Source organism: Bactrocera neohumeralis, chromosome 3, assembly GCF_024586455.1.
Source record: "Bactrocera neohumeralis isolate Rockhampton chromosome 3, APGP_CSIRO_Bneo_wtdbg2-racon-allhic-juicebox.fasta_v2, whole genome shotgun sequence".
Lineage (NCBI taxonomy): Eukaryota > Metazoa > Arthropoda > Insecta > Diptera > Tephritidae > Bactrocera > Bactrocera neohumeralis.
Window position 1 is genome coordinate 15298874 of NC_065920.1, and position 24495 is coordinate 15323368.

Here is a 24495-nt window from a genome sequence, read left to right on the forward strand (position 1 = left end):
AAGAGCACTTCGAATGATTTCCAGCTTTAAGGATATAAGTAATACCGTACATATGATCAGAAACTTACAAGTAGATGTATAAAATAGTAAGGAAGCATTAGGTTCGGGTTCGGTAGAAGATTAGATCGAAACAAAATCAAGGTTTACTCCGGTTGCATCGAATGTGTAATATTCTTCACAAACACAAAACATTCTCTACAAGAACGTTTCTATCACAACCACATGCTATAGTGATCCGATCTACAAATTTCTAATTCCCATCGAACCGAACATCGCTAAATCGACTCAACTCGTCACTCTAATCTATCGTATATATATTTCATAGAGTCTCTGACGTTTCCTTATGTTAAGTCGTGGCAAACTTAAAATAGCCAGTTCAGAGTACAATGATAAGAGCTAATTGTCTAATGGTCCTTTACGAGAAAGTCTTAACAAAACTTGAGGTTTGCAGCATTATTTGGGCGTGGCGATCATCAGAGTGCTTAGGTGAGTTAGAATGAGAAAAACCGGAATTAAGCTCCCCTCGTCTGCATGTATCTTTCTTTCTCCCTCTCGACACGTATTAAGTCTTGCATACAACTTAGAGGTGCACCAACCTATTATACACTTTGCAACGTGTTATGAGTGTACAAAACTCTTATTTCTTACTGACTTATATTGAAAATAGCGCTGCGTACTTTGTATGTATATTATATCCTTAAGTATTTACACATTCGCTTAACATCACTCCACTGCATCCAATTTTGAGCAATCAGTAATATTTCTCATTCTGTTATTGGTTGTTTTGTTATTAGTTATTTTGTTATTGTTATTGTTTGTTTTGTTATTGTCTCTTCGTTACTTCGTTTCAATGAATCTGCAAAGATAGAAAGTCGATGCGTTCAATCTAATAACTCCGAATTGCTCGATATAAGCTTGTTATTGATATTTGCCCAAAGTGAGGAGCGAAGCTAAGCGCTTTGAAGGCTCACACACATACAAATGCGAATTGCGTTGCGTGCGTAATTTGTGATGTCTATATACTTACTATATATGTAGCTATATTCATGCGAATTTTTATTTGGCCTGTATAAAAATACACATTGAACATGTTGACATGCTTTTCTTTTTCATTTCCTTTGCTACTTTTGCTCTTTCTATTGCGTGCTTAAGTATTTACATTGGATAATGATGTTTATCCACAGTTTATGCGACTGAGGCGTATGAGTGGCAGGCATGTTTTATTTAATTTAACATTCTTTCATTGGCTATGACAAGCGTTTCATCTACTGAGATGTCTTCGTAAGCAAGAAAAATGAGATAACTCGAAGTAGTTCTTAAGAGAGAAAGAGTGCTTGAAAGGCGATAAGCTTTTTTCAATAGTAGTAAATAATTGGTAGATATGCGTAAGCAATACTGACCCCTTGAAATTGACTTGACAGAATGTTTGCTCTCTAAGCGTTAAAAACTCAGGAATTTAAAATACTTTTGATAAGACTTTCTAGTTATTACATAAGCCTTCGAGTTTTGGTATTTTTTCATAAATCATAAAGATTGTAAAGTAGTGAAACGAACATACAACTGGTATAAACTTCATTGACTCACCTAAGCAATTGGAAGTTGTCTATGGTGCATTAAACTTTAAAAAGTACTGTAGAGTACTCGTATAAGACAGGTCAATCGAACTATAACTGGTATAACACGCTTAAACTCGTATAATTTAACAAAAGCAGCCTGGTGGCTAGCTGAACATAGAAAATATTCAATACAGAAAATAACTGGTATAAATGGCTTTAACTGGAATAATAAAGTTATCGAAAAAATAACTGATATAAAAATGAATGTTGAATGTTGTAACTCTAACAAACTGGTATAATAAATAAGAAAATTAGAGATAATTAAATAGAAGTCGCATTCGGCTCTCTAACCTATACATAGAACCAATCGAATATATATGCAACTGGTAACTCGCTTAAACCGATATAATTTGAAGGAAGTTGCCATCGGTTCGCCCAACTCTATAGAAGCTTCATTCGAACATATATAACTGCTATAACTCTCTTATACTGGTGTAATAAAATAGAAGCCACTTTCGGATCGGTAAACCATAGAAGACATCCAACCGAGCATACAACTGGTATAAATGGCTTTAACTGGCATAATTAAAGAGAACGTACATATTGTTTCTTAACCACGAAGAAAAACCGAATGTAGCAATAACTTGTGTAACACTCAAAAACTGGTATAGCCAATTAAATAATAAAACATAATTAAATGAAAGTCACATTCGGATGGCTATACTACGAAAGAAAACAAAACGATCATATAACTGGTATAGCTCGCTTAAACTGGTATAACTGAATAGAAAACACTCTTGGTTCCCTTAAGCTGAAACGGCTTCTGTAAAACTAGCAAAATATATAATTATCAATTAGAAATAAAAAAAAGAGGAATCGAAATACAACAGGAACTGCAAGAATCTCATAAAGGAAAAAATTATCCAAAAATAACACAGTGAGACAAGCAAATGAATAGACTCATTACCGTAACATCTAAAGCTGTCAAACGAGAGCATAGCAGTGATCCCATATACGACAAATTAAATATACATACACATATACTTCACACACACGTACTCAAAGCAGAGAGAGTGACACGTGTGGAAAGCAAACAAATAAAGAGCACAGAAGAAAATATAAAAAATTAAAGTGAAAGCCATGAAACGGAGCTGGAGCAATAAAACGACGGCAAACGCAAGCAAGCAATTCATTTTTTGGCATTTCATTTGCGTGCGTATGGCTGCAGCCTTTAGTGCCTGCTACCAGGTACCGCACAACAGCAGGCGGTGTGAAGTGAACGGCTTGTTGAGGAGTGTCAAAATTTGTGCGAACGAAATTTCCTGTATTCATGCGGGTGCGGGTGCGTGTGCGTATGTGTGTAGTTAGGTGGCGCTGTGAGAGCTTCCGCAACTTTTACGACACGGAAGTGAATTAAATATCCGCACGCGCTGTTATTATAGTAGTGTTGTGGGGTGTCGGGGACATTGCGTCGCTGAATGGTGGTAAGGTGAGGGAGTAGGTGTTGTGAAGAATATAAAATATGCAGCAGTTTGAGTGTGTGCAGGTGTGTGTTTTTTGTTATAATGTGTTTGGTTTTTGTTGTTTTTTCCTGTTTTTTGTTTCGTTTTTGTTGTGGTAGGTGTTAATCGTTGACAGCTTGTTTGCCACAACGAGCTGCAAGACTGCGTCAAAGCAGTCAGTTTAAGCACTTAATCGCCGTGGGAAGAGTGTAGAGTTGTGTAGTAGATGCAACGTAGGGAATCCAGTGAAAGTGTTGGTGTTTGAAAAATTATTTTATTTTATACTTATCAATTTTTTTTAACTCCATAATAAATTGTTTTAGGCAAAATCATAATTAATAGTAAAAATTTCAAAGTTTTTAATTAAGAATTATATTTAAATATAAAAAATTATAATTTTTTTTAAACACTCTGAAATAATTTTGCGCTCATGTGATATATTTATCATAGAATTAATACATATATTTCTCTGAGTATGAAAAAAACATTAAATTCTGATTTTTGTACCCTGAACAGCATATATTAAGTTTGCTGCGATATTTGTGACACCCAAAAGGCAACATCGGAGAAATTGTAAAGTATAGTACATACAAATGTTCGACGTGACGAGCTGAGCCGATTTAGCAATTTTCTGAACTTTCTCCTCTGAATATTCCTATAACTATCGCTCAGGTTCAGAAATATCGATCTGAAATTTTGCATACGCACTTTTCTTTCCAAGAAACTGCTTTTTTTTCGTAATCGCCGATATGGGATCACCACTATGGTTGTTCAATAAGCTTTTTTGTCTGATAAGAAAAACACAATTTTATGATTCAGCATAATCTCCCTGAACATAAATACATTTGCTCCAACGATCCTGCAATCTGTGGATCACATTCCTGAATTAAGAATCCGGAAGGTCTGCAAAGTACGCTTCAACAGCCGCTATGACCTCTTCATTTGATGAAAATCGCTTGCCACACATAAATTTTTTGACTTCTGGAAATAAATGGAAATCGCTGGGAGCCAAATCTGGTGTATACGGTGGATGCTCCAACAATTTGAACTTTAATTTTCTGCAACCCGGGTCTTTTTTCACGATTTTTTTCCTTCAGCTGGTTCAAAAGGTTGCAATAATATTTGGAATTAATTTTTTTTTACCAGTTTGCAAGTAATCCACAAACAAAATTCATTTCGCATCCCAAAAACTGATGCCATAACCTTCTTGGCCGATTTCTGCGCGCGAACTCGATTCGAAGCCGTACAAACAGGTTCACACCACTCTTTAGCCTTCTGTTTTGATTCAGAGTCATGGTTATCTTTATCTTATCTTTTTTCAGACGCTCCAACTGTTGCTGAGGAAGTCGCATTCGATTTTGTTTTTGTTCCATTGTTAGCGAATGCGGCACCCATTGTGCACACAGCTTTCTTAAATCCAAAATTTCACTTAAAATGTGGCTAACACTGCTCAATAAGATGCGTAGAGCCTCTACTAAATCTTTTTCAGTCAATCGACGATCTTCCAAAACCATATCCTCTTTTGGCTATGATTTCTGGTGTTCCTGCGCTTTTTGGCCGTCCTTCACGTGAATCGTCCTCAAGGCTTGTATGACCATGCTTAAATTCAGCAACCCATATTTCTACTGTTCTACTTGTAGGTGAACAATCATTATACAATCTTGACATTCGTGCGTGAATTTCTTTTGGTGCTACACCTTCCAAAAATAAGAATTTTATCACTGCACGATATTAAATTTTTTCCATTGTAAAAAAATACTGTACACGGGCGCCATTAAATGGCTTGTAGCTAAAGAATGAATTGACAGATTGAAATGAAGCTTCACATACGCTCATATGAAGAGCGTAGCAACAAATCAAAAAAAGTTTCTTCTGCATATAACTGTAAATGTATACAATCCCTTAATGACTTTCACGCCTAACGCTTCGAATATTGCAAATTTGTGCTTTTATCTAGAAAAAAATAAGCTTTTCGCAATTTTGTTTGCCTCGTAAACGGTTCTGTTGCTAGCAATCCATCTTGTTAATGAACATCATTATTCCTAGGAATTTCATTATTTCCGAAAAATAATTTGTGGATACATAAGCATGCTCGCTTACATATGTATATTCTCGGTGGATAGACAAATGCAGCATAAGCGAAGCATAATTTAATATACAAATACAAATAAATTAACTGAACTGTGTGGGTATAAGTAATCATTTTGCCTGTAATTGTAAAAGCTTGTCTAATTCGAATTTCGTTCAGTATGATCTCTGGATATATTTGGAACACAATGTTTTGCATAGTTCAGGACTGCACGTGATTAGTAATTATTGTTTTCATTCAAATACGGCATTTCAGCTTCCAAACTTAAATTTTCGAGTAATTTTTTTTTTATTAAAATAATATAATGTAATAAAACCTGTTCAGCACAAATTTTCCATGAGCTGAAAACCGCAAAATTAATATTTTGTTTAGCTGAAGCAGTAAAATTGTGGCTTATGCATTTTTTATGCTGTCTAATAAGCAATTATTGCTGCACTGTTCATTTGCTATTGAATTTGCTGATTCACTAGCATTTCTACAAGCTACTTTTAGGTCATACTGACCCAAAAAATTGAAATCAATTTTATTATTTCTGTATTTATATAGTTTTCACTGAACCCTTGATAACTTAATTAGTTAAGGTATTTTAGACTTTGCTTTCTTAGCTTTTATAAACCGCAACATATATAAATACCTAATTTTATTATCAGTTGATAGTAAAAATAAACAAAATACCCAGTTGTTACAGCACGCAAAAGACCACAGAATTGTTTCGAAATTGAATTATTAATCTGACTTTTCAAAGCTCTATCTTTTTACTCAAACATTTTAAGGTGAAAAAATGGAAAAAGAAAATCTTAATTTGTAGAGACTTGTAGAGACATGCAATCTGTAAGTGAAATAATGCTATTATACATGTATATGTGTGTATGTGTATCTTGTGCTTATATTTTTTACTTCAATATTTCTGGAATTTCTTCAAATTTCTGCGAATTGTGTCTACATTTCGTTATTTTAAAATTTCTGGAAAAATGTTGCGTTAAAATTTATTTAAAAAAGTTTCATAATTAAAATTAAATCTCTTGCGCTCGATTAAGCAAAGTAAAAAAGCTAGAAAATATTGTGATTTAAGCCATGAAATGTGTTTGTATTTCAATTATACACAGAATTCCTTTATTTTTTTCTGTTAATATCACAAACGCATGTTATTGCTATATTGTGGCAATAATAAAAACAAAAATACACGCTGCTGTATATAATTAAGGCTAAATATAAATCAATTAGACTACCGTAAAAACCGGTAAGGAAATCAACACAAAAATAATTCAATAATATTTGAATTTCTTTTTCAAGTGTTTTTCCACGTATTTTAATTTAAGCTGAATCAAATTGTAGCAAAGAAAAAAAAAAGAAAAGTGTTCACGTCAAAGCAATCAGCTGACAGCAATTCAATGATAAAATGCCTTCAAATTATACGAAAAAGATATCAATTCAACAATGTACTGAATACTTACATATTCACAATTAAAATCATTAAAAACATGCGTGCAGAAAATAATTGCAGTCAATGGCAAAAACAAACAAAACCTAAGCTATTTTGTCTTTAAGCCAACGCACGAGCAGCAAAATTTCCAATCAATCAATATTGTGCGTGTGTGTGTATTGCATATGCTGTGATTTACTGCAACAACATAAGTCAAATGTATAAAAATCTATACACAAATTTCGGCCGGGCATAATACCATAAGTACAACGTGACGTATACGCAACGCAATATAGGCCAATGAAATGCTTACATCACTAGAAGCCGCAAGCGCAGACAAACGCACACATAGCGACAAATAGAAAATAAAATAGAAAAGTAGCACAAAAAATAAAAAGAAATAAAGAAGAAATAAAAGAAAAATAAATGAAAAAAATAAATAAAACTGGTGGAAATTTTTCCAATGAAGTGGATAAAACAAATCACTTAATTAAAGCTAACTGCAGTAAAAATAACAGCAAGACAGTCAAGGCCAGGCTAGCTATATGGCTATAAGCTTACGCAATGGGCAAAGCATGCCGCTATAATCTCTAACTGATGTTGGCTATTGTCTGCAGATTATGCAAGCGACTGCCATACAAATTAGGCTAAATTAATATGTCAAAATCAAATAAAAGTGAAATTATTTCAGCGCTGATAAAATGTAAGCAGGGACACCGATTTATTTTTGTGGCAGGGTATTATGTTAAATTTTTGTAAAAGCAAAGGCAATTAGATTTTCTTGTTTTGCGACACTTTTGATGAATTTTGTGGTTGCGTTTAATTTGACACTTGGTGATAAAGAAAATTATGATGAATTGTGTTGGTGCACTAAAGAGCGCAGCTAGAAAATTTATAAGCTTAAAAATTTTTTTATTTTCTTTTTTTTCATAAAATATTAATGCTTATTAGAAAGAAAAGTGGGTCAACATTGACTTGGCATTGAAAATACTGAAAATGAAATTGTTTTTGATTCCGTAAAAAATTGCATAAAATGTAGACATACTTCATTTTGACGCGGCCAAACATTACAAAGTTTTTTAAGGTGTAACATGGGCTTACGGGTTTAAAAAAATCGATTTTATTTATAGTTTTAATAAAGTCTACAACACCTCGAGAATATTGTCCCAAATTTTCAAGTTGGTCCTAGTAATGTTTTCGATACAGCCTTGAGAACTTGTGCGCTTGAGGCTAGCTAAGCTAAGTGCGCAAGTCTTTAAACAAGTTTTTTCGATACTGTGTTTTTGAATACGGTTGGCAAGCTTTCTGGAGTAGTTCTCGAACCGATCCTCAAGAAATTTTACATACATAAGTCTTTCTGATATAATTTTCAAAGACTTGGATTAAGAATTTTTTTCAAATACAACTATTTAAAAAAAGAATGTCGCGAAATTTCCGCAGAACTGTCATGTTTCTGTAAACATTTTTACCAAAAATTCAATTTTGAGTTTTTTTCCTTCGTTCAAGTTTTAAGTTAAGGTTTTAATTAAAATACGTTCACTTTAGATGATCCTGAAAGGAGTTATTCTGCTATATTTTTTCCGAGGGGCGATCGGAAATGGTGTCGCAATGGCCGAGTTTAAAATATTTTTTTGCAATAATTTCAGAATTTCTTTGTTATAGCGTATGTTTGTAAAAATAAAAAAATCTTATAAAATATTAATTTTTTTATATGAGAAAAAGAAAGGCTGTTTTTACCCGAAGAAACCCATGTAACACTTTAAATCTGATATATATTTAGTGCCGAACTAACTAAAACAATTCATTCGATATTCCAGTTGAACCAAATTGTTCGTACAAAATATTGCTCATACGTACTGTCTCCTTTGCGAAGGTATGTGAAAGTAAGGGTGCTCATACGCACTGTCTTTCCTTTGTGTTAGCATACGGAAGTAAAATAGCATAAGAAACAAAATGTTGCTAATACGTACTGTCTTCCCTTAGTGACACTATGTGAATGTAAAGTTACTCATACGCACTCTCTTCTCTTAGTATCAACATGCGGAAGTAAAATAAGAATTTTTATCTCCATTTAAAGACAACACTTTCACACATGACTAACTTAAGTGCTTGGACATAGCACTGCACGTAAATGTAACACTTTGTAACACACGCATAAGGAGTGGGACAGGCGACGGGTGCTCCACTAATATAAACGCAATGAAATAAGTTGTGTCTGTGAGCAAACGAAATTTTTTCTTTCAACATTTGAGCAAAAAAATGTTGTTGTTTATTGGGCATTAAAATATTTATGTAGAATTGTTGTGTGACATTCAGCATAACTGTAGCTGTTGGGTTGAGTGAATGTAGACAATTTGTTTGGCAATGTCAATACTTACTTACATATTGCCATACTTAAAAGTTTGCTCTCGATTCTCTGCACTTATTTGTTTACACAAGTGCTTAAAATCATTAAAATTTTGATTTTTGATTTTATGTCGTTTCGACAGCTGCTTGACGCCTATTCGTTCATATGTTCCAATATAAAAATTAGTATTGTTGCTTATGTGAAAAATTTATTGATTTTTATCATGTTTTTTTTTTTTAATTTTTTAGTTATTTAGATGTTTTCATAACAGTTTAAAATTAAATTCTGTTTATTTACTGTCGATTTTCAAACGCCGTTATCTAACGCAGTGTTGAAACTATGTCGCTCAGCGGCTGCAGCAGCCGCCGGCTGTTGCTGTGCACATATCCAATGCAGTTTTCTTGCAACGCGCAGCCATTTGCATCGCTGACTTCAGCAGTTTATGCCATTTTTCAACAACTTGTCCTCGATAAATTTCCGCTGTCACAATTTGTCCTCGTCGCCATTGTAATTTATTGTTCGATTTCAAAATGATTATGTCCGGACATTTTTTATACCGATTCGAATACATATATATGTATACCGGTATAGAAAAGTTACAAATCAACATAAATTTCTAGTACAAAAATAAATATATTTCGAAACTTTTAGTGCTAGAATATAGCATGAAAATCTCTACCGAAATTGCAGCTTGCAATTTTCAAGCAAAAATTACGCGTACATAAAAAAATTGAAGTTTACATTTGGTAATATTAGTAGCACACTGTGTGAAATGAGCAAAAAACTACCTCACCGGAAGTCACTGCACAGTACTGCCGACTTAGACCGTGAAATTTTCTTGCTCTCACACACACACACACCTTTCCAAGAAGTTTAGTAAAAAAACAAACTCGTTGCCTAGTTCTTTGCCAAGTATTTGCTCTGCTCTGCATGGCTAAAAGGTTTTTGCTGACGCTCATGTGACTTCCTTGCTAAGCAACCGAGCGGCAGCTGGCAGGTTGGCTGGCTGGCGCATAACTTCTTTGACAGTATTTTTCTCCAAGTTAGCTCTTTTTCAAAAGCACTTTTTTATATGTGTTTCTCTGCCACCGTGCCTGCTATCCGCCAGCTTGTTATTGTTGTGGACTGTGCGCGCAAATCGCATGGTAATAAATTCGTTGAATAATAATTTCAGACTGGCGTCATAGCAATGATAAACTGTGGATGATATATTATTGTTTTTTTAGCATAATAAATGGTGCCATTGTACTTTATATGGGCTTATATACATGTTGTATATGTAGAGTTATATATAGTGCTTCGCTACAAACAAACAAGCTCTAGACAAATACATGCGAAGGCGTAAGAATATAGAACGTAGTGTTAAATACCCTTCACACTGGCGCGCTTATAACGCGAGAAATATTACACAATATACGAAATGCTTATGTATTTATTTTGCACACTTATGCCGGCTTATGTGTCCGAAGTGCATATATTATGACTGGAGTAAGCACACCATGCCTAGGCGTATAGCTGCAGCTGTTTCAACGTTTAACTGGGTCTAGTCCAAAGCAGGTTACCTTGCGCGTAAATAAAAGCCGCCGCTGTTTATTTATATGTACATATAAGTGTATATGCGCATATTAAATATGATTACCATATAACTATATTTATGTGTTATAGAGGCGCTTGATTTGAAGCAAGCTTATATAAACGCTCACTGCCACTTATGCAATCACTTGAATAATGAGATTCGTTTTTATGAAATAACTGCTGTTCCTGACACATCAGCTATGACACTGGGTGGCAGGGTGGCCACACATAAATATGAATCTCATTTCCAGATAATAGCTGTTTGTCGATCATGTTGTCATATGGGCATATTACTCACGTTAAACTCTTTACATAGGATATGCTGAGACTGACTGTGAGAAGGTTAGAAGGAAATTAAAAAAAAAAAAAAAAAAAAAAAATGGTAAATACCCTTCACAAATATAATAAATACCCTTTCAAATATAAGATATGCCTTACAGTCAGCTAATATGGCAACTATATGCTATAGTGATTGGATGTGAATAACTTTTTTGGAGATTACTTTACTGTCTTGAAAAATATTCCATGCCAATTTTCGTAAAGATATCTCAGCAAATAAAAAGATTGTCCATACAAGCCCTAGCTTCCCATCGTTCAGCTTGCAGGGTAGCTGTATGCCCATATTGTCCGATATCAACATTTCCAAGGAATGAACAGAACAAGAAAAAGTTAGGATAGTGTGTGTTTTTCCCCTATAAAATATTACATCAATATCTAGTTTTAACTATTTTGCTAAAAAGTGATAAAATGACATCAAAAACTTTGAAAGTTTTATAAATATATTTTATTTTCTTATTTTGCAGAAAAGAGCCATAGAGACGCAGTAAATTGTAAGTAAAGCTAGCCTTTAATGAAAGTGTTTACGCTAGATTTTAAGTAAACTTCTAAAATTTAAGTAAAGTGTTTAAGCTAAAATATGAGCCAAAATTTGCTTGATGCTAAAAAAATTGGAAATTAGATGGTGTTGAATTTGTAACGATTCTTATTCCAGCCTGCTTCTTTAAAGACTTTGATAAGGAGCATGAAATAGGGAAATGTACGAGTGAACAACTTGTATACAACTTTATAAAACTGCTTTAGAAATACCTCAACAACAGACAGCTTGAATATTTTATATCTTTTTAAAGTATGTAGACTGAAAAATAACCATGAATATTTCGGAGAATGTGATGGATGCGGAAGAAAAACGAAGCTAAATTTTTGTAAGTGAAATAAAATGTTTCACTAAATTGTTAAATTCTTTGCTAGCCAGTGTTTTCAAAAGGCCAAAATTTGTAAACGTGTCTTTTAAAAGTTAGACTATAAAACATAAATATATTATGACAAAAAAAATACCCGAATTTACTAAATGAAACACAAAATATTTAAATATGCACCAATATTTATTTTGGCACCTTCAAAGTAATCCCAAAAATGGTAATACACTTATGCCAACGACTTTTTCAGTTTTCAATTTTGTTTTATTTATTCGATTAACTGAAAACGAGTTTGTCGGAAGGATAGTTTTAGTTTGAGGAACAAGAAAATATCACACGGAGCCAAATCTGGTGAATACGGTGGTTGATCGATGGTATTGATTGCGTTTTTGGCTTTAAATTCGGTCAGAATCTTGGCTCGATGCGATGGTGTTTTACCATCGTGTAAAATTCATGGATTGTTCTTACATAATTCCAAGGGTATTCGACGGATGTTCGCACGAAAACGCCTCAATTCAAATTTGCGATTCACCAAACCACGAAAATCGGAAAGAATTAACATAGCCTTGATTTTTGAGCAGCTTTTACGTTATTTTTTTTTTGTTCTTGCTCTTCGTTTTTCCTTCAATCCGATAATTGTTGACTTTTTTCGGCAGTTATAATGCTATCCATGATAGTGGGATTGGAACTCGCACGATCGAGCATGTCCAAATAAAACTGATTACGGTACTCTTTTGAAAAAAAAATTGAGCTCTATCGGGACGAGTCGATCGAGAAGGCATTTCATAAACAAAATAATTCGAAAGGACTCGTGAGAGATGTCGAACTCTCCTGTCATCTTTCTAAATCTTGCCCAACGATTTTCAAGCACCATATTCTACACTTTTTTAATATTTTCATCAGTTGAAGAGGTCGAAGGTCGCACAGAACGAGGCACGTATTCAACGATCTCTCGACCGCTGTGAAGGCTTTGTTCCATTCGTGGACATTCGTGAGCTTGTGTTTTTGATGTAACTGAATCACCGTAAGCCTTTTCCAGTATTCGCAACGATTTTGCACACGAAAATTAAGACAAATTCTTTGTTCGCTATGTTTACTCATTGTAAAAGTGGCAACGCTTTACTGAGGTGTACCCACTTAAACAGCTGCTGTGATCAAACCGGTTGACAGATCGCGCTCATATTTAGCACAGTAATTGCGGACAGTCCAATCAACAAAGCACATTTTTTCGAAATATCGTTTACCGGGCACTTTTTTGTCACAATGTTTTCATTAAGAAGCCACTTGCCCACATAAAATTATGCGGATTTTCCAACAGTTTTTGGTAGTATATATATGTCTAAATTTAGTAATAATTTAATAATTTCCTTGGAAATATACAGATTAGTGTAAAACTTTGAATTACGCAAAAAATCGTCATTTTATTGTTAAGTACTTAATTTCATTCTTATAACAGAGTAGCTACTTGCTAAGATTTGACTGCTGACTTAATATTCAAAATATGCTAGCTATTTCCACTAGAAAACTCGGCTTTGCCACCCAAATGAAAACAAGCACAAGAATACTTGACGCCACAATCAGTTAGCGTGAACTCACACTCCGGTGCAATTGACTATAGGCACCCTAATTAATAATACAATACTTGCAAAGTCGACCTCAAAATCTAAATAGAAACATAAATACATATATTGAATGAAAGTTTGTCAATCGATTTGTGATCAACAAACTGTAAATGAATAATCGTTCAGTAAGCGAACAATTGCTTTTCAAAATTTTCGAATAGCTTTTGAACTTAAAAATAGACGAGTTGTTAATGGAAATACTTGAAAGCCATAAACTTTCGAAATTTTAATGCTATAATATGCGCTTATAAATATTTTATATGCCAATTAGATAAGCAATTTCTACGAACTCAAAAAGCACTTCAGCAAATTCTCTTTGAGAAATATATATAGAATATATAGTATATTTTTGGTATTTGCGTTCACTTGCCGTCACATTTGTATGCCAAGCGGCACCACTGGGTAGCGGGTCGCAACTAGCAAAATATGTATGCATACATAAGTGAACGGAAGTGGCAAACCCATTTGTGGAGAATTCCGTTTTTGCCATGGGAAGCACGTACGATATTCATTTCGGCTTGCCAAAAGGAATGCCAATTAGACATGGAGCAAAAATTCATGATTTCACTCTTTATTTCCGCCGCACACGGTTGCCTATCAAATTTGATTTTGGTTGCCATTTTTTCGAGTTTCCTTTTTTTTGCAGCATTTCCTGTGTGTGTCGGGCGGTGGACGGCCGACTTGGTCAAATGCGCTCTTGCCTAACGGCTAAGTCACGGCACACATTGGCATGCATATCACGATGAGGCTGAGAAGGTGTATTTCGTATTTAGATCTCTGTGTGGTTTTCGCAAATTCTGCACCTGCGAAGGTGGCAGCACTTAGCCGACAAAGCAAAAAAGTAAATGTGAGGTTGGCAAAAATTGAAAGTATATACACTTACTGTTATAAGAACGGCCTGATTTAATTACAGCTGTTAGTATGATTGCTGAAATTTAAATTGTGCTGTGTGATATTGGTGGCTCTCATCCTCATATGCAGGGAGGTCATGCTTTGTGTTCTGAATTAAATGCAGGGTTTATTACTTTATTTAGTTGAATATTTATGGCAATACTTTTCAATATTTGTACTTCTCAGTATTTATACGAATGTATGAAGTTGCTTTGTAATATATACAGGGTACACAACTGTAATTTGACATATTTTTCGATAACAGTTTTGGTATTGCAAGGAGGAAGTTATCTACGTAGATATATATACAATATTGTGTCTTCAATAAACGACAAGGAAATATATTGTGTGCTTTCCAATTTCCCTGAATTTTTTATGATACATGGATATATGGTTAGGTTAGGATATGAGAACGATCTTAACAGACTACTCACCAGGAACAGCTTATAACGTCGGCCCATGGTGGTTTCAAGAAAAACACTCATAGATCTAACTGAAGGTAAGATTGCGGAAATGCATCGACTTCAGTATTGCAAAGGCTGGAGAATGGGTAAGAGAGTGCCTAGCTGTTTCCAACTCACTTTCCTCCGTACAAATTAAACCACTTTCGCTGGAAAAGATGTTTAGCCTTGAGTGTCTATTAGGAAATATCCAATGTTGTAAGAGCGGTCCAGTTGGTAGAGTCAAGTAGTTCAGACAAACTGGTCAAGCGGTCTACTCTTGGTCAAGCGAATCTTCCAGTGGCACAGTTGCGTTGGTCCAAGGCCAGACCGCAAGTTTGGAGCATGGCAAGTAGTGCAGACGATCTTCTGCGGTCTACTCTAAGCCAAAATGACTATTTCGTCGCACAGTTTCGTTGGCCAAAGGCTAGGGTGGCAAGGGCGCTCCTTTTGCCAGGGTTTCCGCTACGACCAGGCACCCAAAAACGTCTAAAATAAGTAGCTTGATGCTATTTGCTATCTGCTATCAAAGTGTATGCTCCGCTCCTTTAAAGAGACGGTATTTCCTAGTCGTACGTCCACCACCACTTTATATTACCCACTTCTGCCTGAAAATCACTTCAATGATTTGAAATTTAAGACTGACAGAAAAAAGTCCTCCTCCAACCTTCTCTCATATTTTCAGCCAAACCGTGAAAAAGCTCACTGTACATCGTCTCCAGCAACTACTTCCGTCCATATATATCTCTTCGCTGTGTGAGATGGAAAAGCCGTCACAAATATTTTTAGGACGCTTTAAGTCATATGCTTGAAAGAGAAGAGAATTTCAGCTTCCTTTCTTCATATGCTCAGCCTTATTTGCTGGCAATGTTCACGCCTGTTATCTGTAAAATGACATAAAGTGCATTTTTTGGTGTAGTCAGTGTAACGAAGATGTCGATGAGGGCCGCTCTTTGAACACGGTCAAGCTTCTTACCAAATGTAGCCTTTTGAATCACCATTTCCTCTTGCTTGTGCTTCATAGCACATTATTTACTTGCCTACGGTTTTTTAGAACCACAAAACCACCACTATTGGAAGTCCGCACTTTATGATACCATCGGCGCAATAAAAATGTGTCGAATGCTTACTTTAAATTTGTTAATGTTCTTAGTAGCGCATATATATCTGGAATTCAAATTTATTGATATGGTTAACCATTTAGGGTTACCTTTTTATGAAATGTTTTCGTTCGGGAGGAAAAGCCGTTCAAACTTGTCGCTTTTTGGACAGGCAAAAATATTTCAAGGACCGTAATGAGATTTTCTGGCAAGCCAATTCCCATCAAATGCTTTATTTTGTTTGGGAAAATAAGATTCAATGAAAGATTTGGAGACAAAGCCGTTCAAATCTATCGCTTTTTACTCAAGCAATGATATTTCAAAGACCTTGAGGGGATTTTCTTTTCCACCAAAAACACTATTTTCTCAATAACACCGCTAGTAGTCGTAAATAATTAGATTTCAATCCCTACTAATAACTTTGAAAGTCTATTCCATTTTTGATTTGCAGTTTATTCTACTTCTTTAAAGCTTTTTGTTCTCATTTTCTATCGAACCATAGTTTTTTTATAATTCTCCAGCTTAAGACTTAATTGCTTTCATATTTATTTTAATAATTAACACTAAAGCATTATTTTTCTATGATACTTTCTGCTGTGTCCAACGAATACAAATTTATTTGCACGCCTACTTAAGCTAAAACGAAAGGGTGATCTTAGAGCTACGAGCTACGTATATATAAGTAAATACATATTTATACATATGTATATTGTATTGTTATATATTATACTATATTGAAGTTAAGAAATTAAATATTTCTAACGAACTGGCGTGTGAAAGACACTAAACAACCGCAAAGTGCCACCTGCTGAGATTATGGCAAACCCCGCCGCTGGCTGCCACTTCACATAGCAAACGCAATTACGCATTACCTAGCCAACTACATATGTAAATGTGCAATTTGTATGCGTTGTTGCTATGTTTTGCATGACGGCGAAACTAATACAGCGACATAACTGATGAATATGTACATAATATATACAAATTTTTATATATATGTACCTTTGCCACTAAAACCCCACACCTTACTACACACATGCCCCAAACATTGTATGTGTGTGTGTGTGCGTCCATAGCATAGCGACGCATCGAGAATTTTTAATATTTCATTACTTTTAATGCGCACAGACGGTAGCCGGCGGCTACTTTTCCCACACACACGATTACCTTTCGACTATCAACTTGCATAACTGGCATACGTATGTGTGCTGGGTGCTGAGCGCTGAGCGCCATCTATAAATACTGTTATATGCTATTAACGACGCCGCAAATTCAAGCAACGCCAACCTCGTGCTATTTTATTATTATCTGCCACACCAAAAGCAATCGAAATAGCTGGCATAGCTCGCAATTCCGCAGACAGCATATAAAGGTACACACATGCATACACGTATCATGTATGCATACCAAATATAGCGCTCAAATATAGCGAATACGACATTCAAGCAAGCTGTCAGCACAGTGCCCCACATAACTGTATGCATAGGGTTCACCGTCCGTTAGATTGCTTAGTTTGGCTGGCGTGCTTGTACCTGTGCGCATTTTGAAAGGCGTGCTTGTGTGTTGCCTACATATAGGCGCCGCCGCCATAACCGTTACTAAGGCTTATCATTCATTCACATTAGCAATGGTCGAAATAGTGTGCACTGCGTTGACAATATTCTGACAATATTCCCAAAGTACCACACACTAGCTCAGCGATAATCTGCAGAATTGTTATGGCTGATTTAACGAGTGTCCACTACCGCTTTATCACGTTGATCACTTTGAGGAAATTTGAATTCATTTTAGGTGCTCAGTATTAGTTGGCTTTAGCATTTGCGGTAATGGCATGCTTCCTGCTTATCAAAGGAGCACGAGATATGTCCTGGCGTGCACAAATTTATAGTGGCATTTATTGGGTTTAAGAACCTTAGTTCACTTCGTGATAAGTTTTGAGGTTAATAACTAAGGAAGCAGTGGTTGATGAACTCCGTTGTTTAATATAATGAATATATAAAAAAAAGTGAAAAGATTACTAGCCATATTTCTTTTTAAACTCCAAAAATTGTTTAAGTTTTACTTTTCTTGATGTTATTACTGACCGCCGCTCAGGAATTGAAATTAAAAATTTACTTGGTTGTTATATCTGACAATTTATCTAACGTAAAAGGCAGTAATTAGTGCTGAGATACTTTAATTAATTAATATAAATCTCTAATTTTACATTATGTAAGTGTTAAGGGAGATCATGGCATTTAAAATGGATATATCTCACTTGGCAAGATATTCGTATTTTGTGTTACCCATGAACTCTTAAAAATAGATCTCCAGATCCTCTTTGATCGACGAAGCGGTTTGAGATTACAAAAAACGTATTAAGGCGGTCAATATTAATCCCAATAACTTCGTTGTATTTGCCAAGGGAGTGTCTAACGAGATATATCAGTCTCAGTACGACAAAAGTCGAGTAAAAGAAGAGAAAGTAACAAGCTGACCCCACCTTGTCTTCCTACATTCAGATTTGGCAAAGAGCTCTGGCAAAATGATTAGCAGGAACACCTTTTAGCAGGAACAGAACACATTTGGAGCGAGAGAGACTTTGCTAATGGGTCTTGGCCAGTCCCACAAGTTTTGAAAGAACAAAAAGACATAATCAGTTGGAGCGAGAGAGACTTTGCTGAGGCCAGTAGTTCTGAGAACCATTCACGGTTCAGTATGATCTCTTTTGGAGGAATTAAGACCAAATATCACTCAGTCTGATGTCCGTTTAGAGTTATATATATTCAAGTTTTTTATTTTAAGTATAACTTAAGACTTGACTAAATAACTACTCTTTCTCCTTATGGGCTTCCAGAATTGCTGAGTCTACCTCGTGTGCTTGTTGCGAAAGCACTTGAGGAAGGAAGCTACCCGCGGCCCTGATAAATCCCATACATTTTTTTAGCAAAAAGACAAATCTTTTAGCACCCTTCAGCTACTTAGCTTGTGTGGTCTTTCCAAGCGCCCTCCACCAGACAAATGACAAAGAGTTACAGACTTAAAAAATTTACAAAAATTCAATATTCTCGTTCAAAAGCTACAACTGTGTCTTTCTCGAACTTTTTGTGCAAAATATGAAGAATGTATGAGGCATTGTTCCAGAATCATTGTTGGAGGAGATGCTATTTCATTCACAGAGCTCTATAGTGTTGTCAACATTAAAGCGTATCACCTGAACTGTCTTCATGTCCGTTTAGAGTTATATATATTCTGATTCCCTTATATATAGTTTGTTTATTTTAAGTATAACTCTGAAAACAAATTTAAGACTTGGGTGATTTAAATACAATACAACTTTCTCCTTAACAAAAAAGTAAAAAAAAAAAAACTAATTGTTCATGAAGACGAAGGTAAATAATATATAAACGCGAGTTAATAAGTCTACCTCGTTGCTTGTTGGCGATAAGCACTTGAGGAAGGAGCTAAAATGTTCGAGAACTCTAAACCGCTGATTATATATGTATATGTATGGTTACTTTCGGTGTCCTCACGTAGTTATTCAACAGAATACCAGACGCCTTTTCTATACCTAGCACTTTCACTTGGAAGAAGCTGTCTGTGTTTGGTAGTCGGATAAAGGGGGAGATTTCGAGATCATCGGAGCACACACATGTCCCTACTTCGCAGTTCAGTTCATTTTAAAACCGTCTGCATAGATTGAGATAGCATCCTCCTTTCTTACTAAATCTCTTCTCCATTCACGTCTAGATACAATTATCGCCTGGAAGCAACTATTGAAATTTATCCTTGGAAGATTATAGTCTGATATACTTAAGTTTAGCTAGTTCATGATGACGCTATATCCATAATCTTTCCTACTACAACCACCTTCCTTCTATTCCTTTTTTCTTATAAGAGAAGTTGCTGCTATTTTCCTCATGAAAACATCGAAAGGTAGCTGATGAAGGAGTTTGTTGAGCGTATCAGTTAGACATGACTTAAAATCTATATATATAATATTCACCAAAGTTTCCATGTTAGTTCATACCTACTAAATACCATTGGCTGCTTTGCACCTTCTGCTTGATTCAACTACCCTGGCCCATCAAAGTCAAATTAATTGAAAAGCAGTAGTATAATTTATTTATGAACAAGAGAAATTTCTAGTGTCTTTAGTTTCAAAAAAATATGCTAGATTTTATTGTATATAGTATTTCCTAAACAGTTGTGATTTTAAATATTTCTTTTGGTAATGCTGAATCGGACATTAGTTGCTATATTTTTCCGTTTAGCAGACGAGTGACCTCATTTACTTCTCATCCGCTTGAATTTAAACAATAAAGAGTGAAAAGTGGTAATCGGCTTATAATAAATACATGGTTATTCACCGTTATCTCCCAAATACATCTTATTTTCCCAACTCAATTCGCATAAAGCAACTTAGTGGCAAGCAGCAAAATCACTGAAATGTTTGCGCTAATTTGTATTCTTGTATTTGTTGGTATTTCATGATTGGTATGCCGAGCACGTGTATCACATGCATGTGCAGACACAATCAAACACATACACACACAAACCCTTCACACACAGAAGAAAAGGAGAACGGAAAAGTATTTAATTTCGGCGCTACCAAAACACTCATACGCCATGTAGGCCTACTCCAAAGTGCTTAGGTCTACATACATATACATATGTAATATACGTGTCGGTGTGTCTCGGCGGCACATGTGTGACGAAATAAATTACTTATACGCTCCGTCGCGCTGCTTTGTTCCGCATTTTTTGTTGTATTATTTGCTTTATTTGCCTAAAACTTCTTAAAGTTTCACCTTCACTTCGTTTGGGCAATAAACAGCAGCAAACAATGGCAGTAGCCGCGACATCGGTAACAGTACTGTGAATAATAAAGTTGCACATTGAATGGATACTCTGGGTGATTTTTATGGCGCACGTCGGCTGGTTGTAAGTTGTTTTATGTCGCCTCCAAGGCGCGTGTGCGCCTGTGGCAGCAGCAAATTTTCTTTATTTATATTTAGCTTTCGGTGCATATGGCAACGCTGTTAAAACGCCTAATTTCGGGTATACATGTGATCAACTGCGAGCGCAACCAAATGAAACACGTATTCGTGTGTGGCTTGCAACACAGTGCATACAGTAGCCGCATACATAATAGATGCTTGTATTTACTCATTCATTCGTTGGCAGTGTTTTTATGCGTGATTTTTGGTCAAATTGCGTTTGCTGTTGTTTTTGTATAATTATTTATTAATTTCGCACATTTATTTATGAGCACATACAAAATTTATATGGCGTGCGTGTTAATGCTTTAATTAACACATATTTTATGTTCGACAAGGTATGTGAATGCATTTGAAGTTGACGAAAATATGATCGAATATAACAACATCGGTTAAAGGGTTTTTATTTATTGAAAAAATGGGCTTTTTGGAAATATAAATTTTTGCATCATGTATACTAATACAAATTATCTTGGATACCGTAGTGCATATGTGAGACCTTTTATTTTAATCTCTGCTCAGAAGGCTCTTAGGTAGATCAAAGAAGTCTCACTATAGGAAGTCGTTGTGTCTGAAACCTCGTTTGGTATCGAAATGTTCGGAGAGGTCCTTCGACATCACGACATAAAGCCAGTTCCATTTCGTGATGTCAAAAGCAGCTGTGAAATCGACGAAGAAGTGGTGTGTTTCGATTCTCTTTTCACGGGTGTTTTCCAAGACTTGGCGCATGGTGAATATTTGGTTGTTTATCTCCTAGGGCTAAAGCCACACTCATAAGTTTCAATCAGTTTGTTGATGGTGTGCTTTAGTATTTTACACAATACGCTTGATATAACCTTATATACGATGTTGAGAAGGCTTATCTCACGGTAGTTGCCGCAAAGATCGTGAGGTCTCTTTTTTTATGGATTGGGCAGAGCTTACAAAATCCTCGGTAATGCTTTCGTCCGTCTCAATTCTACAAAAAAGTTGATGCATGCTCCTTATCAGTTCTTCGCCGCCATGTTTGAGTAGCTCTGCCGGCAATCCATTGCCTCCACCGATTTCTTATTCTTCAAACGGGTAACTGCCATTTATACTTCTTCACAGTCGGGCAATCGAACATCTGCTGAAATTTGCCGCGAAGACATCCAGAAGAGAGTCCAGCTTATATATTTTTAAGAACATATTACTCCTAAAGGTTTATGTGACATTATTTATTACATCTTTATAATTTTTTCTTAGACAATTTTGTACAACGTTCACAAAATATATTCTTCAAAACTCTTATGTTATATCCGTTACCATATTTGAGGACCAACAACTATTCGCTCTTTAATTTTTGTCTCCTTGATTTGGTAGCATTTCTCTTTCAGATATACAACTTCAAAGCCATCTCAAAACATTTCCAAAAGTCTGTATCAGATTGAGTTTTATCGTTAGAAACCTTCTAAATTTTTATAATAAATCCTAAATAATATAGCCAGATGGTTTAGAATCCCTTTTTGAGCGTTGGCTTATATCACTCATATTTTCCTCAACATTTACATGGCAACCCTGCTGCAAAACTGACATGCAAAGGCTGTTTAACCTTTATGTCACTGCCTCTTTACACATATACCTACAGCAACCTTTGCAAACCTCTACATGTATCCACAAATATATAGACACACTTTAGCAGCCGTGATGTGCGTGCGCTCTAATGTTATTGGCGCCCAGATTGCCTTTGATATGCGCCGTCGGAAGGCTCAGTTTATTGCCGCAGGCAGACATAATGGCGGCGCTTTATTGCCAATCAGACATTTTAACTGCACTCGCGCATTCAAGTGTGTCTAATAGTTGCTAATATGTGTTTTCGCGTACATGGCGGCGAAATTAGAAGCAAAAGAAGAAAAAGAAGAAGATGAATATAAAGAAGAAGTGGAAGCAGATACAGAAACATGAGCAGCAAAAAGGACGCGGTTAACAAGGCAACGAGTGAAGCTTATAGAATGCACAGCTCCATATACCAACTATTATATAAGCTCACAGATAAGCTTTCAAGTCTTGCTGCAAATACTAAGAAATTACAGCGCTTGAAGTTAAAAATTCCATAAAGCTTATAGCTGCAAGTATGCGGTGCACATTTTTCCATATTTTTTATATATTTTTTTTTGTATTTTTTTACTATAATTTTGCACAATTCCGCTTACTAGCTCTTAATATTTTATTACCTTGAATATTTTCTAAAGCTCATCTTCCAGCTAATCTCGTAATTAAAAGCGAAGCACTGATCGCCGTTATAAATTATTGCGTTGGGCATGCAAACTTTTGCTGCGCATTACTTTTTACCGCCGCTAGATTGCAATTTCATTACATTCCGCCAGCGCTAGGTATATCTTCTGCCACAATTCATAAGTAATGCTTACATTCTTTTAATACTCATATTTACAAGCTGCCACAGCGCGCCGCGCTGAATGTGATTTTATGCATTTGGCTCACCGAACACTGCCAAATCCGCATAGAATTTGAGTATCAAAAGAAACGAGTGCCACATAAAAAATAAAATAGCGATTTAACCCTTGCTCGCCCATTTATGCAGCGTTCTCCGCCTGCAGCGCCCCGCACTGCATTCAAGCGCAATAAAACTAAGCATCTGTATTCATGCATAACTACACCGATTCAATGCTTAGCTAACCGCACACTCGGTCTCCCCTCTCGCCAGTCTTTCTCAAGCGTTTACCTTCACCCGCAGCAGCAGCAGCAGCAGTTCAACCCACTTAGCTGGCTGCATTTAATCTGCCACCACACCGCACTGCCCGGCCACTGATAATTCACGCTTTCTTTTTGCCGTTTTTAGCGCAAGGACATCAACAGCCATTCAGCCGTTCACTTTAGTCACTCAGCCGTTCAGCCGCTCAACTTCTCATCCACTCGCCAATGCGTCGCCACTCGTCGTCGCTCTTATCTCGCTCGCTCGCAATGCCTTGCACTGCCCCGGCCTGGGCCTGGTGGCGCACACACACAAAGTATTTGCCCACAAGCTGCCACAAGCAGCGCTAAAACCGCAGCGCCGTTGTATTTACTTCATTTTATCGCTGTGTAAAGTGCACTGGAAAAAATGAGCTTTTATATTTTATTCTTGCACTCATTCTTCTTGCGAATTTTACAACGTACCCAGCAGCAGCTTTTATTTGCCACTGCGAAAATTTTGATTTTTTCTTTTTGCCATTTATTTCCTAGTAAACTTTTTATTTGTGAGTGATTGTGCGCCACATTGAAATGCACATACATATATATTTGTACATAGACGTACATATGCACAGACATATACTTATGCACCCATATACATACAATAGAGTTGCAAAAATTCACCAATTTGACGTGTTTATGTATTTTGCTTTCATTGCATATTCTTTCAACTCGAAGCTGGCGCGCTCGTCTTCATGTATTTGTGTTGGTGTATATATGTTTGGCGGCATTTTAAAAGCGCGTAGGAAATGAGCTCATAGCCCACTAAAAAATACATAAAATACTACCTTTAATAGTGCTGAGTTGTGGTGCCTCAGTGTTCTTGAGCTCTTTTCGGCATTTGTTTCCATTCCGTTATAACTTTTTATTTGCAATCTGTGCATATTTTCAGCTGCTTGTGCTTGCGATTCTTCATAAAATATTTTGTAAGCAGCTAGTTTTTTTCAACGGCCATCCTTATATTAAGGAGTGATGGCGCTTGTGTCATGCGGGAAATGCTTGAGCTGTTAAAATTTAATTGCATTTTTCTAATTCAAGTGAATTAAGTCTTTTAGTTGGTTGATAA

At 35.8% G+C, this 24495-nt stretch overlaps 1 protein-coding gene across 1 annotated transcript in view; it reads left to right on the forward strand.

Moving 5' to 3' along the window:
• Positions 1-24495, forward strand: part of LOC126753869 (uncharacterized) — a 154522-nt gene that overhangs the window by 42573 nt on the left and 87454 nt on the right. Inside the window, exon 2 of the mRNA XM_050465606.1 lies at positions 11296-11322. The gene's annotated coding sequence lies outside the window, so the exon portion shown is untranslated. The remainder of the gene's footprint in view (positions 1-11295; positions 11323-24495) is intronic.